General features: G+C 39.0%; 1 protein-coding gene and 1 non-coding gene across 2 annotated transcripts in view; both read right to left on the bottom strand.

Annotated features, from left to right (window-relative positions):
- Window positions 1-13,257, bottom strand: part of PARD3B (par-3 family cell polarity regulator beta) — a 923,861-nt gene that overhangs the window by 750,055 nt on the left and 160,549 nt on the right.
- TRNAE-UUC lies at window positions 6,780-6,851 on the bottom strand. Its single transcript has one exon. It is a non-coding gene; the product is annotated as a tRNA-Glu (tRNA).

A 13,257-nucleotide genomic window follows, 5' to 3' on the forward strand; every position in this document is an offset into this window, starting at 1 on the left:
AGAACCACTGCCCTGAAGATGGTAAGATGATGCCTTATTTAAAAAGTACTCAAGTACAGAAAGAAAAAGAATGTTCCAGAATCCACTCTCATCCGCCTAGAGTTCATTTGCTACTTCCTGATGTACTGGGTGCTCTAAGTGCATACACGACGTCCTCAGCCCTAATCCAGGTTGGGGATTGCTGAACACTCAGTCCAAGAAACTGCAACCAATGATTGATTGCAAAGCTCAGATTATTCCACTCGGTGTCATCTTACCACCATCCCAGGTTGAAGTTCTTGCTCCTCTGCTGTGACATTTTCTACTCATCTCCAGCTGCAATCTTATTCTCTGCCAGTGTTTAAAAAGTTTGGCAACTGACGAGGTCTCTCTAAATTCTGACCCTTCATTAGTTAGAAAACTGATTTCAACCACATGATTTTAACCCTGAAAGAACTAATTTTATTTTGTCTACCTTGACAGATACTATCATAAAAAACTCAATGAAATACATTGCTATGTTTTTCTAAGAGTGTCCTTCAGAATGTTCTTTATGGCTTTACACGGGCTCTGACATCCCCCCACCACCTCAGTAATGGGAGTTGTATTCTTCTGAGGGACTAGTTTATTTTTATCTTATCAACCCTGAGCATGGCAAGTCATGGGTGTTTTTTTTTGGTCATGTTTGCTCTTAAAGTGACAGCTCATTTTACAGCCTAAACCTAGTAGATGTGACAAGATTAATACCTTAAGTGTATACTAACCTACCCTTGATTTCATCTTTTTTCTATTTTTTTTTAAATTTTACCATTATTTCCCACTTACTTTTAAAATCCTGATTCACTACATGTTTTTGTTTGTCATAAGTTCTTTTTTTAGAGTGAAGAAAAGTACAAATTAAAGAATGAAGGAAGGAGGAAGCAGGCATGAGGGGTTGGGTAGATGGTCAACTGGGGAGACTCAATGAGTAAACAGTACTGGCTTTGCAGCGGGACCCTGACTCCAGGGTTTACTAACTCTGTGATTTTGGACACATTGCTTACGTTGGTTCAACTTTCTTCATGGATAAATGACAGTATCTACATTGTAAGGTTATTATAATTATTATAAATAATATCTGCAAAATTGGTAACAGCACTCAGCACAGAATAGGCATCATGACACGTTATGAACATCTTCATGGACAGTTCATTAAAGAGCCCTGGCATCCATGCTCTTTGACTTCCTCCAAAGGAGCGACCATCAAGAGGAAATCACTGGCCATAACCTGGACCTGACAATGATCCAACAGCACCAATTCTGGAATTTCATCTTCCAACCTCCATCTCTCTCTATCAGCTCATGTGAGCTTGCAACATTAAGACCTTCAAGATTTTTCAAAGCTTTTCAAGTCCTCAAAGTTTCTGCCCCTCCCTGTTTTCATTTCTTTTCCTGCTCAGACTGTATCCCACAACTAAGCACTTCCACTTTCTCACTTGCCAATTATCCCTTCTCAATCTTTTTTCTTTCATTTTTGCATCTGACACTTCCACCTGGATTAATGAATCACCTGTTTTCCCTGCTTCTGAAGGGAAAGGCCAAGTTCTGGGGAGAGTGGAGCACAGCTGTACCTCCTGGTCAGATATTGGCTTTTCAGCTTCAGTGTCACCCTCAGGAATCCTTTAACTCACTCACAGTTCTACTTCACACCCCACTCATCACAAACTTCACCATTTTCTTCCAGGCTCCACCCAATCCTGACTATCATTTTATCTGGCACCCTTGCCCCTACTGGAGTTCAGCTTGCCAACTCTCCAACTCAAACACAGTCACACTGATACTCCTGATCCATGAGAACAATGTATCTCTTCTGCCCAAGGCCAGCAGCTACATGTGACTGGCCCTGGACCTCCACCTCCTAAATGCTCTTGGACCTTGTTTCAGCAATGAAACTTTCTCTTTCACATTCTTTCAGCTGCTTCCTCCCAGTTCCTCATTCCTCAGTGATTAAAAGCATTCATTTGTCTCTCCTATCCTGAAAGACAAGAACTCTCTGTTTGAAACTGGCTATCAATAGTTAGGGAAATGTGATGTAAAATTTGAAAAGGTTTCTATCAATTAAAACTGAAAACCTTGGGTTTTCTTTTGTTGGTTCTGGCCCAGTTTGAGTCTGAGCAGATATGACCTCACACTGGAATGAGGAGGCTACTGGGGGACCACCCTCTGTTTTCCAGTAAACCCTAATTCCTATCCACAGTGTGTTGGATGTGGGGGAATATGTAGTCCAAGTTGGGCCAATCTGAATAACTCTATTGGTACAAAGATCTTAATTCAGTCAGGCTTCGTCTCGAGAAAGGAGGTAATTGAAAAATTCAGTTGCTCCAGTTTGGCTATCATTTCCAAAAATCACTCACAAAGTGGAGAAGAAAATGGAGCAGACACGGATAGAGAAAGGCACCACACTCGGCTTTTGGTAGTATTCTACTTTCCTTTGCAAGGTCCAGGTTTGTAAGTGCCTGCTCTTGGGCTCCTGTAGACATTCTGAAGTAAGGCTGTGCTTAAGATAGTCCTAGTAGCTGGTGACTGCTACCAGTGTCAAAGCACTTCTCAGTGAAAGAAACCAGGACTTCGCCCGCATCCCCATGCTCCCTTCGGAAATGTCAGATGAGGGGGAGAGGAAGGAGCCAGGAACGGTCTGAGATTACCTTAGCGGTGGTATCTAAGTGTGACAGACCCGTGAGAGTAACTGAGAGAGAGAATGTAGGGGAAGGAAAAGTATGATGAGATATAAGGGAAAAACAACGTGACAGGCCAGCCAGGAAGCTATGGGGAGAAATGATAGAGAGTCAGAAACCCAAATGAGTTTTCTATTAAAAAAAAAAAAAAAAAAAAGGCTGAAGTTCTTGCCGTTTTGCACAAAGCCATTAAAGCAACAAAGCAGGTCTTCTCCCTTCCACTTGCACACAATGAGAGGCCTTACCAGTAAGCGCCATGGGGCACAACTGCATACCGGCACATTGTTCAAGACATGTACACGAAGTCGATCCTAGTTTAGAGCTTGCTTTAAATCCTTCCCATCTGAAATTAAGTGGAACATTTAAAGCAAAGAACCATAAAATAAAGATCAACTTTAAAAAATCTATAAGCAATTAAGAATTTCAAAAAAGAGATCAATATTTAACCACAAAAATATAATACAAAAGTCAATCCAGAGCAATAGCAAAAAAGCGTATTTCCAAACACCTTACTAACATAGAAGCAGCTCTCAAAAAATCTCAAACTAAATTAGCAAAGCCATTCATCCTCTCAACCAGTATTTGGTGGGCATCTACAATGGGTACTTATACCCAAACTAAGGATAATTTCAATATAGCTTTAAAAATATAATGAATAAACATTCCCTCAAAAACTAATAAAGAAATAAATTTAGAGGAGGGTGAACTTACTCAAAGCCAGGTTGCTTCCCAACTACTGCAAAGCAGGACGTGTGGAATCTCAACAAGACAAAATCTGAGAGAAAGCTTTGTAAGTGGAAACAATGTAAGTGAAATCTCTTACTCAATGAAACAATGATAACATGTTTCTGAAGAAAGCAACTGATGCCTCTTTTCAGATGGACACCACTTCCGTATTTAATCTAACAGTAATAACTGCAGTCTGCGTATTAGGACACTACCATACAATTCAGGGCTGTAATATACAGCATATAGTTCTACAGCAAAATTAGTGAAATTGTGGACAAAGTGGCAATCATCAAAAAGCCATCTTATTTTACAGCAGGAGTGTACAGAGGGCTAAAAGCAAAAATAGTTCTTAAAGGTCAGGAGAGTGAATCAACCAAGGAAAGGACTTGGATTCATCCATTGCCTTATGCTGGAAAGGGACCCGTCCTGACACGGCAGAGCACCAGCTTCCGCCGTCTTCCTGCTCAGCTGCCTTGATGATGTCCTCAGCTGAGCTTTCAACGCAAGTTACACACCCAGCTCCTGCCCTTACTCCACCTTTTTCTCCTCCTCGTCTTCCCAACACTAGTCTGTCAACCTCCAGCTCCGTAGAGTTCTACTCTGATCTACTTCTCTCTCCAACTTTACGTGATTTTTCTTTTTATCTACCTCAAATTCTGCAGGAGATGATGGCAGAGATAGTGCTTTGTATTTTTTTTAATTAACTCACAAAGAAAAACGTTTGTCATTATATATATACACATACACTTATATGTAGTAATGATAACAAAATGATGCACATAAAAGAGACTTCTCCAAAGACGATAATACTTCTGCAGACGCATAAGGGGGTAGAATTTATGTTAAATGCTAGTAACAGCAAACCTAGACAGAGTTGTTAGACTTATGTACATCCCCTGCATGGCTTCTTAAAACACAGACTGCTAGGATGCAAGCCCAGGGTTTTGGGCAAGTAGGACTAGGGTGAGGCCTAGGAACATGGCATTTGTAACAAATTCCCAGGTAATAACACTGATGCTGTTGGATCCATGGACTGAGAACCTCAGAACTTTGAGGGTAAATATCATTCAGTCCTAATGTTCTAGGTCAGGGGTCCACTGAATCCTTGGAAAAAAAGGATTTTCACAGAAGCCTAGGATGGAATGAGTAGAACGGCGATGATTGGGAGGGGGGAAAAGAACTCCTCTGGAGCCAGATGGCTTGTGTCCCTACTGGAAAAGCCCCCCAAATTGACTTTACACTACATCTGCTAAGTGTCAGGAAACATGTAGTAAAAGCTTTGGTGCTAAACACTAACAGGACAATAACCAAAAAACAAGAGGTAATTATTTTTCACAAGTTGCCAAAAACAGAAGGTCAACACAGGAGATTATTCAAGAAGTTTCCTCCAAAATTAGTTAGACTGAACATGGTCTTAATAACCCAAAGCATAGAGGGAAAATAACATGAGGCTCAAAGCTTCAACCAAACAAGACAAATGTCAGCAAGTACCGAATGGTGAACTAAGAGGGCGTCACCAGGGGTTTTGTGCGGAGAGCCAGGGTCGCAGGTGGCCACTCTGACACACTTATTAGTTCAAGCCCCATGAAGATTTAAATGGAGTCCTAATTTTCTGAGATCTGTCATAGGTGTAAGTATGGAACTCAGCATTTTCAGATCTCAGTCTAGGTAACACAAGAAAAAGTTCACCATTCCTTTTCTGTGAGGAAGCTCAAAACAGGGGAAATATAATCTGATTTTATAAAAGAAAGTAGAAAAAAATAAAGTTTTATATCCCTATCTCATAACATTTCTACCTTCCTACTTCCGTAAGATGGTAGTTACTGTCTCTACAAAATTCCAACAGTTTGTTAGTGGTAACACAGGGAACAGAGCAAACCCTGCGGTATTCATGCTTTAGTCTTCTTAAAGGTATAGAGCTACGCATTATTCAAATTGATGCCAAGAATTTTGAAATGAAGTAAAAATGCCACTTAGTTATGATATATATGTAATACGTATTTTTTTTCATTCATCTGAGAGTCTCAATTTTATAATTTAGAAGGCTTAGCTACTTTCCCTCTGCAGACAAAACCGTCTCTTAGAACATCTGAACACGATTTAAAATAGCTATGCAAAATGCCAACAATCAAACATAGAAAACAACATTGGGTCAAGTCTTGTTTAAAAGGTAAAATAACATTTTTAGGTGAACACTTGACTTGTGCTGAGAATGTGGAGCTGTCATATATGAAATGTGACTCCTTTGAGGTCATCACGTTAAGAGGAAGCTCAAGTCACAAGAAGAGGCTGTGTTTAGATGCCCTGGTTGACAGTCCCAGCTGAGCCCAGCCTCTGAGTCATTCCAGCCCAGATGCAGACATGAGAGTGAATAGGCCTCCAGGTGATTTTAAAGTTCACCCTTTAAAGTCACAGTTGCTTCATCTTTGTGTTGGTGTTTTATCATTCCTTTATTTCTGAACCAAGTTAAGTAGCAGACAACATGATGCCACATTATGCTTCTCCAAACAATAAGAACACTCTGGTCACAACCACAATAATAACATCACATGAAAAAAAAAATCAAAAAAATTCCATTTTGTCTAATGGCCTAGCCATATTTTCAAATTTTCCCATTTGCCCAAAAATTTCTTTTACAATGATTTTTTTTCTAATCAGGATCCAATCAAGTTCCACACATTGCACTATGTTGTCTGTTCTGACTCTTTAAATCTAGAATAATTTCCCCAGCTCTCTTGAGTTTTCCTGACAAAACTTGTTGAAGAGTCCAGTCCAGTTGTCATTTATAGAAAGTCTTAAATTTAGAATTAGGCCAAATTTATTTACGTCATTAAATGTGTTCCTCTACCCCTCACATTTCCTGTAAACTGAAAATCAGATTTAGATTTTAGCTCGGTTTAGATTTCAGTTAAGTAGTTCGAGCAAGAACGTTTCATCCAAGTGCACACCCAGAGCTCACGGTGTCTGGTTATCCTCTGCTGGTGGTATCCATTTTGATGGCAAGCATGGGTACCATAGGAAAGGCACACTTTAGCCCATAAGAGCAGTCAACAGTGTGTAGGGTAATCTTTGAAAATGTCTTGTTCAACAACTTCCCCAAATGGTTTCAGCAGTCATTGATGGTTCTTGATTGAATCAGTGGCTACTTTAGGATTTCCAAAATGGTAACCTTACAAATGCAGTAATTCCTCAAGTTTAAGTTGGCAGACTACTAGGGAGTTCATTTGTTTGTTTGGGGGGGTTATTTTTTTTAATCCTCTTTTTTCAAACACCACTATGGTCTTACTTTTGAACAGCTTTACTGAGGAAAACTTACATACAATAAAATACACTGATTTTATGGAAACACAAAGAGATTTCCCTGACTGGGAATCGAACCCGGGCCGCGGTGGTGAAAGCACCAAATCCTACCCACTAGACCACCAGGGACTCAAAATTCACTGATTTTAAAGGTTAAGACTAGAGTTTTAACAAATGTGCATAGTTGTGCAACCATCACCACAGTCAACATATACAACATTTCCACCAACAGTTCTCTCCTGCTCCTTTGCAGGTAATTCTCTCACCCTACCCCCAGAAACCACTGATCTAATTTACATGATTATAATCTTGCCCTTTTAGATTTTCATTTAATGGAATCACATCATGGTATGCGGTCTTTGGTGTCTGGCTTCCTTCGCTTAGCAAAATGCTTTTTAGATGCATCCACGCTTCTGCATGTAAAACGAGTTGTTCCATTTTATTAAGTAGAATTTTATTGTATACATATAGCACAATTTGTTCCTCTATTCACCAGTTGATGGACATCTGGGTTGTTTCCACTCTGGGGCTGTTATGAGTGAGGTGCTATGAACATTCACTTGCAAGTATTTGTGTGAGCTTGTGTTTCCTTTCTTTCGGGTAGACCTAAGAATCAGACGGCTAAGCAGACTTAAGTAAAACTTAAGAAAATGTCAGACTGTTTCCCGTAGTGATCGTACCATTCTGAATAACGACCAGCAGCATATGAGAGTTCCAGTTGTACCTCACCCTTGGCGAATACTTGCTGTTTTCACTCTTTACTCTTTAGCTATTTCCATATAGAGTAATGTATTTCAAGGTATAGTATCATTATAGTTTTAATTTGCATTTCTCTAATGACTAGAGACATGGTACAACTTTTCATGCGCTTACTGGCTCTCTGTAGATCTTCTTTGGTGATGAGTCTGTTCAAATCTTTTGCTCATTTTTTAATCAGGATGAATTCCTGTATTAAATTTTAAGAGTTATTTGTATATGTCAGAGACTTGTCCTTTACCAACTATGTCTTGCAAATGTTTTCTCTCAGTCTGTGGCTTGCCTTTTCACTTTAACAATGCCTTAAAGAACAAAAATTCTGTTTTGATTAAGTCTAATTTTTCATTTTATGGTTTAGATACATTATATGTAAGAAACATTTGCCTAGTATAAAATGGAAAAACACTTCCCCAATGCTTTCTTCTAGGTATTTTATAAATCTATGATCTTTGTAAAAATACAAAGGTTGTTTTTTTGTATTTGGATATAAATATCCAATTTTACTACTACCATTTGCTGACCAGACTATCCTTTACTCCATTTAATTACCGGGTGTGGGGGGGTATCTTTGTGAAAACTTAACAGACATAAATATGGTTTATTTCTGAGTTCTACACAAATCAGTGATCTATTTTTCTAGCCTAATGTCAGCATCACACTGTTTTTACTTAAGTAGTTTAAGAAAGTCTTAAAATCAGGTATTATAAAGTTCTCTTCATTTTTTCCAAAATTTTTTCACTGTTCTAGGTTCTTTCTACTTCAGTTTAAATTTTAGAATCAGCTTATCAGTTCCTATCAATAAAATAAAATAAAATAAGCCTACTGAGTTTTGTTGGGATTGCACTAAACACATATTTAAGCAATTTGAAGGTTAGCATTTCAATAGCATAGTCTGATCCATAAATATTCTCTCTTCATTTAGGTCAATCTTTTTTCATTTTTCTCAGCAATGTTGTGCAGCTTGCAATGCACAGATCTTGGACTTATTTTGTCACATTTATTCCTAAGTATTTCATGTTTTATAATGCCACTGTTAGTGGTATTACTGTATATCACTATGAATAATGCTACCATCTCAAATTTTCTTTTCAATTTTACAATATGTTATATACTTTATTCATTTTTGATGCTCAAAATTTCCAATGCAAGCCCTGCCCAGCTGGCTTCTGAGTCCTTTTGTGGTGACTTTATTAGACTGAGTGTCTTTTAGGTTACCAACACAAGATTTCCCAAGTTCACGTTCTATCTTTCTTGTCTGAATTCCTTTAACACCTTTAATGAATGTTTAACACCAAAAAAACTACTGTGAAATGCACCACAACGGCAGGCACCCTGCTAGGAATGGGACGGAAGCTTGAGTGCGGCCCATCATTAGGGCGCCGTTCTCCTCACGGTAAAGTTGAGTGAGAAAGGTAGAAATTAGATGGCCCTATATTGAAAATTTTCTGCATTAAATCAGGAATTTTTCTCCAATAGTTTCTTCTCACAATAAACCTACTCAAGATTGTAAAGATGAGCATCCAAATACGATTATCTCCTAGCCCAAATACCCACAGGTAAGGTATGCATGCCGCTAGAATTAGACAAAAATGAGAGTTCTGCTGATTAGTGTGTTTTCAGGCTTCTACTAAATGCTTGAATTTCAAAGTCTCCAGAGGGGGAAGGAGCAAGTAAGAAATCCTTGGTTTTTCCTTTGTGAACAGATGTACTGCAATGTTAAACTAAGAGCAAGGTAATAAGTTAATGGTCTCCTATCAATGGTTTCCAACCCAGCACCAGAATATGGGGGCACCGAGATGTCCGGAGAAAAACACGGCCAGGGGAAAACTGTGCTGTTTCCCCCTCCTCCATCCATTGTGTCTAAGAACTGAGGTCAAGCTTCTGAAACCCAGCCCTCTCCTTCACACAGCCGCTTGTGGGGGGCAACAGGCAGATGCACGTGGCTTTTTACCAAGTTAACATTGCTAGATAAGACAACTTCACTCTTTTATTCCAAAACCATAGCCCCCAAAATATACAATTATTTTTTACATCTAAGGAGGATAGTAAGGGTACATTGGGAGGCTTATGGAAAACAAACCACCTCAGTGCAAGCAAGACTGAAAAGGAGAACTCGCTGATTCAACCCATCCTTCCCTTATGGAAAGGGGAAAGTAAATAGCTTTGAGGAAATGAAAATATTGTCAGAGTTCAGGTAACTCGCCTGAGTTCTGCTCTAACCCAATCTGGTCAGAACAGGTTCTACGCCAACATGGACTATGCCATCTCGGTACTCAAAAATGAATTTAACTCTCAGCTAGACCACCTGTAATTGTATATTTAACATAAATGTAAGTCCTGTGATTTTATTCAGTTTTAACTTCAAAGAACTCCGAATTTTATTTGTGTAAATTTTTCATTCTCGTGTCTCATGACTGTATCCTGGACTCAGGTGATTCAAAGGTGATTCTACTGATAAACCCTAAGGAGCTCTGCTCAGTTCTCTACTGAACGCATCCAGACGAAAGTCAGCGCTTGCATTGGTATTTTGTGACAATCAATAAACTGCTAAGTGGGCCTAGACTGCTCTTACATAATCTAAGCCCAATTTAGGGGGAAAATATTAAAACTTAATAATTTATAAACCTTCTATCACTAAGTCATAATTCACTCAAGGAATGTTCTTTTGTTAGTAAAATGTAATCTAACTTTGTTTTGATTTTAATCACAGACAATGGTAGACAATAAAGGAACACAGGTTATTGCAACACTCGACAGGCAGTTAAATCTTTTGATTGGTCTTAAAATAGATAAATTAAGTGGTGATAAAGCACTGTAAGCCAATTTGCAGAATTGACAATAAAGTAAGAGCCCTAATGCATAATAACCACCATTCATTGCTTCAATGGGTGAGAATCAGAGCATCAATTGCTTATTATTATTATGCTACAAACAACAGTTCAAAAAAATGGCAAAAACAAAAACTAGGAAAAGCTTCCCATCACTAGGGAGGGAGATATGGTCAAGACTTACAAAGCACCATATTTGCAATCAACCACCAGCCTCCAAAATATCTAAGTGTGTCTAACTAACTTCTCTGCCTCCTCCTACACTTTTAATCCCCTAGAATTCCATTTCCATTTTCAATCTGCTGCCACTGAAATCTGGGCAAAGACTGATTTTGGTCAAACACATTCTATGCTAAAGAAGTCTACAAATCCCAAAGAAAGAAAAATCGTGGCAGAGAGAACCTGCCGTCCTCTGTAGCACCAGATGGCACAGATAAAGGGATGTTGTGCACTCCAGCTCAGCTAAGAGGTAGTTTTATCACTGTCATTTATACATGCCCCAAAGGTGCGCGATCCAAGCTAATGCGGAGATTTTTCAGTGACGGCTGAGACTGAAATATTCCATCTGTGTTTAATACAGAGATTACACCCTTTATTCTCCAATGAGAGCCTTTCAGAATATCACCATGCAATTTTTTTCTGCTGAAAGACAACGGCCTTCCCACTTTTTTTTTGCCTACATCTATCTGTCTGCAAGATTGCTTTTCAGAGGATGGGCATAAGTTTAAGAAGGAAAGCTATGTACTCTTCCATCTTTAGTTTTAACATCCATTTGAGCCTTTAAAAACTATATACTAATTTTGCTATCTATGACAAAATGTGATGGTACAGAAAACCTGCTTACAAAGCAGTATAAGTATGCTACAGAGATTAATTAACCATTTACAACCCAAGGAATAACCATCATTTATATAGGTACAGATACGTGTATACAAATATCTTAATATTTATATATACCTATATGTGTGTATATATCTTCAACAGTTTGTAAGTAGAGAGGAAAATGAAAAGAATGATTTATATAAAAAGAAAAAAATTAAAGGAGGAGGAATCAGTGGTCACAGTAGTCAGAACTATATAAATACTAATTTAGTTTTTCAATTTATTTACTCTTTTGGAGAAGAAAATAACCAAACACACACACACACACACACACACACACACACACACACAAATGGTTAACCAAAGGGGTTAAACTATCCAAAGCAAGTATTTAATGAAGAATGCGGGTCACTGTTGAGTTACAGAATTAAGTCACATAACAGGGTATTATAATCATTTTTTAAAAATAAGACCAGTGCATTTACCAAATGCCTAAATAGGGCTTTGCTACATGATACAATGATACACCTTTCATCCTTTGGGGTCTCATAAGTTAGCAGCATCTGAAGGAGAAAAGTTAAGGAAGTTGTAATACATGTTACTGATACAACAACATTTTGAGACACAGGAGGTGTCTACCAGGTATCACATTTCAAGATTATGTCATAAAAGTCACAACACAGCATCTATGAGGTGGATAATCATTTATAGGTTTATCAGAACAAGAGTTCTAGCATTATGGAAACAAGAGCCTGGGGGATGAGCCAGTTAATGCCTCCAGAAAGCCTAGTTTGTCTCTTCCCATTCAGAACATAGGCAAGGATCCAAGGAGCATGGGGACAGTTTACAAATCTCTAAGTTCTTTATCCTGCAAGAGCTGGTTCTGAAAGAAACATCGGGATCAATGTATAAAAACCTGGCAACCTAAGGAGCCAAGCGCTCAGTTCTTACATGTCTGATCCATGAAAACTGGCAGACAGTAGTCACGAATACGAAGTTGCGTGACAACGTAAGACCCAATTAAAACTTGCAGCCAAATGTATTATTTTGCATCATCACCAGGGAATGCGCATCAAAGGCTTTGTGTCAGGCTTCACCTGGGGACTATGTGGAACGAGGCCCTCGCCTCATACCCACCAAGACTCCTTAACACATTTTCAATCCCAGGCCCTATATTCAGCCTGTCAACATGTCCTGAAATAACAGAGAATGAACTTCTTTCTTCCTCTTTAGGGGTAACGGCAGCTCCCACTCCCTCCCACATTCTAGAACCTGTTCCAAGTACTGAGAGACTCTGTCTTCAAAATCAGCCCTTCCCTTCCCAACATCTTCTCTATCATTATCTTTAAAAGTTCCTCTTCTTCTGCCTTTGTTATCAAATACTCTTAGATTAAAAGGGAAGATGACTCACAAAGCAGAAAGATTACAGGACTGGATTACGGTAACCTCCGTTCAAATCTCAGCTCAGCGGCTCTCGACGTGGGTGGTGGACACAATGCACACTTTGAAATGATTTTCTCATCTCAAGAAGTGAGGATAACAGTAACACTTCTACTCTCAGACCTAATGAGAGCTTCAGGAGGAGAAGAAAAAACCCAAGTGAGCAGGCTTTGCAGGCTGTAGGGCCCTGCTATGTGTTATGTAATGAATCCTTAGGGGACCACACTCGTTCCAATAAACAGCCAACTTCTCCTTTATCGTTCACAGCTAAGTTTTCTGATTAAACCAGATGCACTTCCTGCCTCAGCCTCAACACCTTTTACTCTTTGCTAAAGCAAACTCCTGTGATTTTCAGTCCCTGAAACACAGCCCCGTGGGCGTACTCCACTTGAACAGGGTGGGTTTCCTTCTTGCATTTCACATCACTGCTCATACTTGGTCATCCTGAAGCCCTCGACTCCCCTCACCTCTTTCCAGTTTCCTTCTCCTTCATCACTGTGGTAGTAAAGTTGTGCTACAGTCTACAGTCACTGATCTGAGAACTTTCTGCAACTAGGTGGAGAACAAACTATACATAAATGGATAAAGATAACCCTCAGATAGTTCCCATGTTTATTTGTTTTGGTAAAATTATAGGAATACATGACTGAAAATATCTAACCTGTGTTTAGAAGCCAACCATTTCCACA

The sequence above is a fragment of the Camelus ferus genome, chromosome 5, assembly GCF_009834535.1.
Source record: "Camelus ferus isolate YT-003-E chromosome 5, BCGSAC_Cfer_1.0, whole genome shotgun sequence".
NCBI lineage: Eukaryota > Metazoa > Chordata > Mammalia > Artiodactyla > Camelidae > Camelus > Camelus ferus.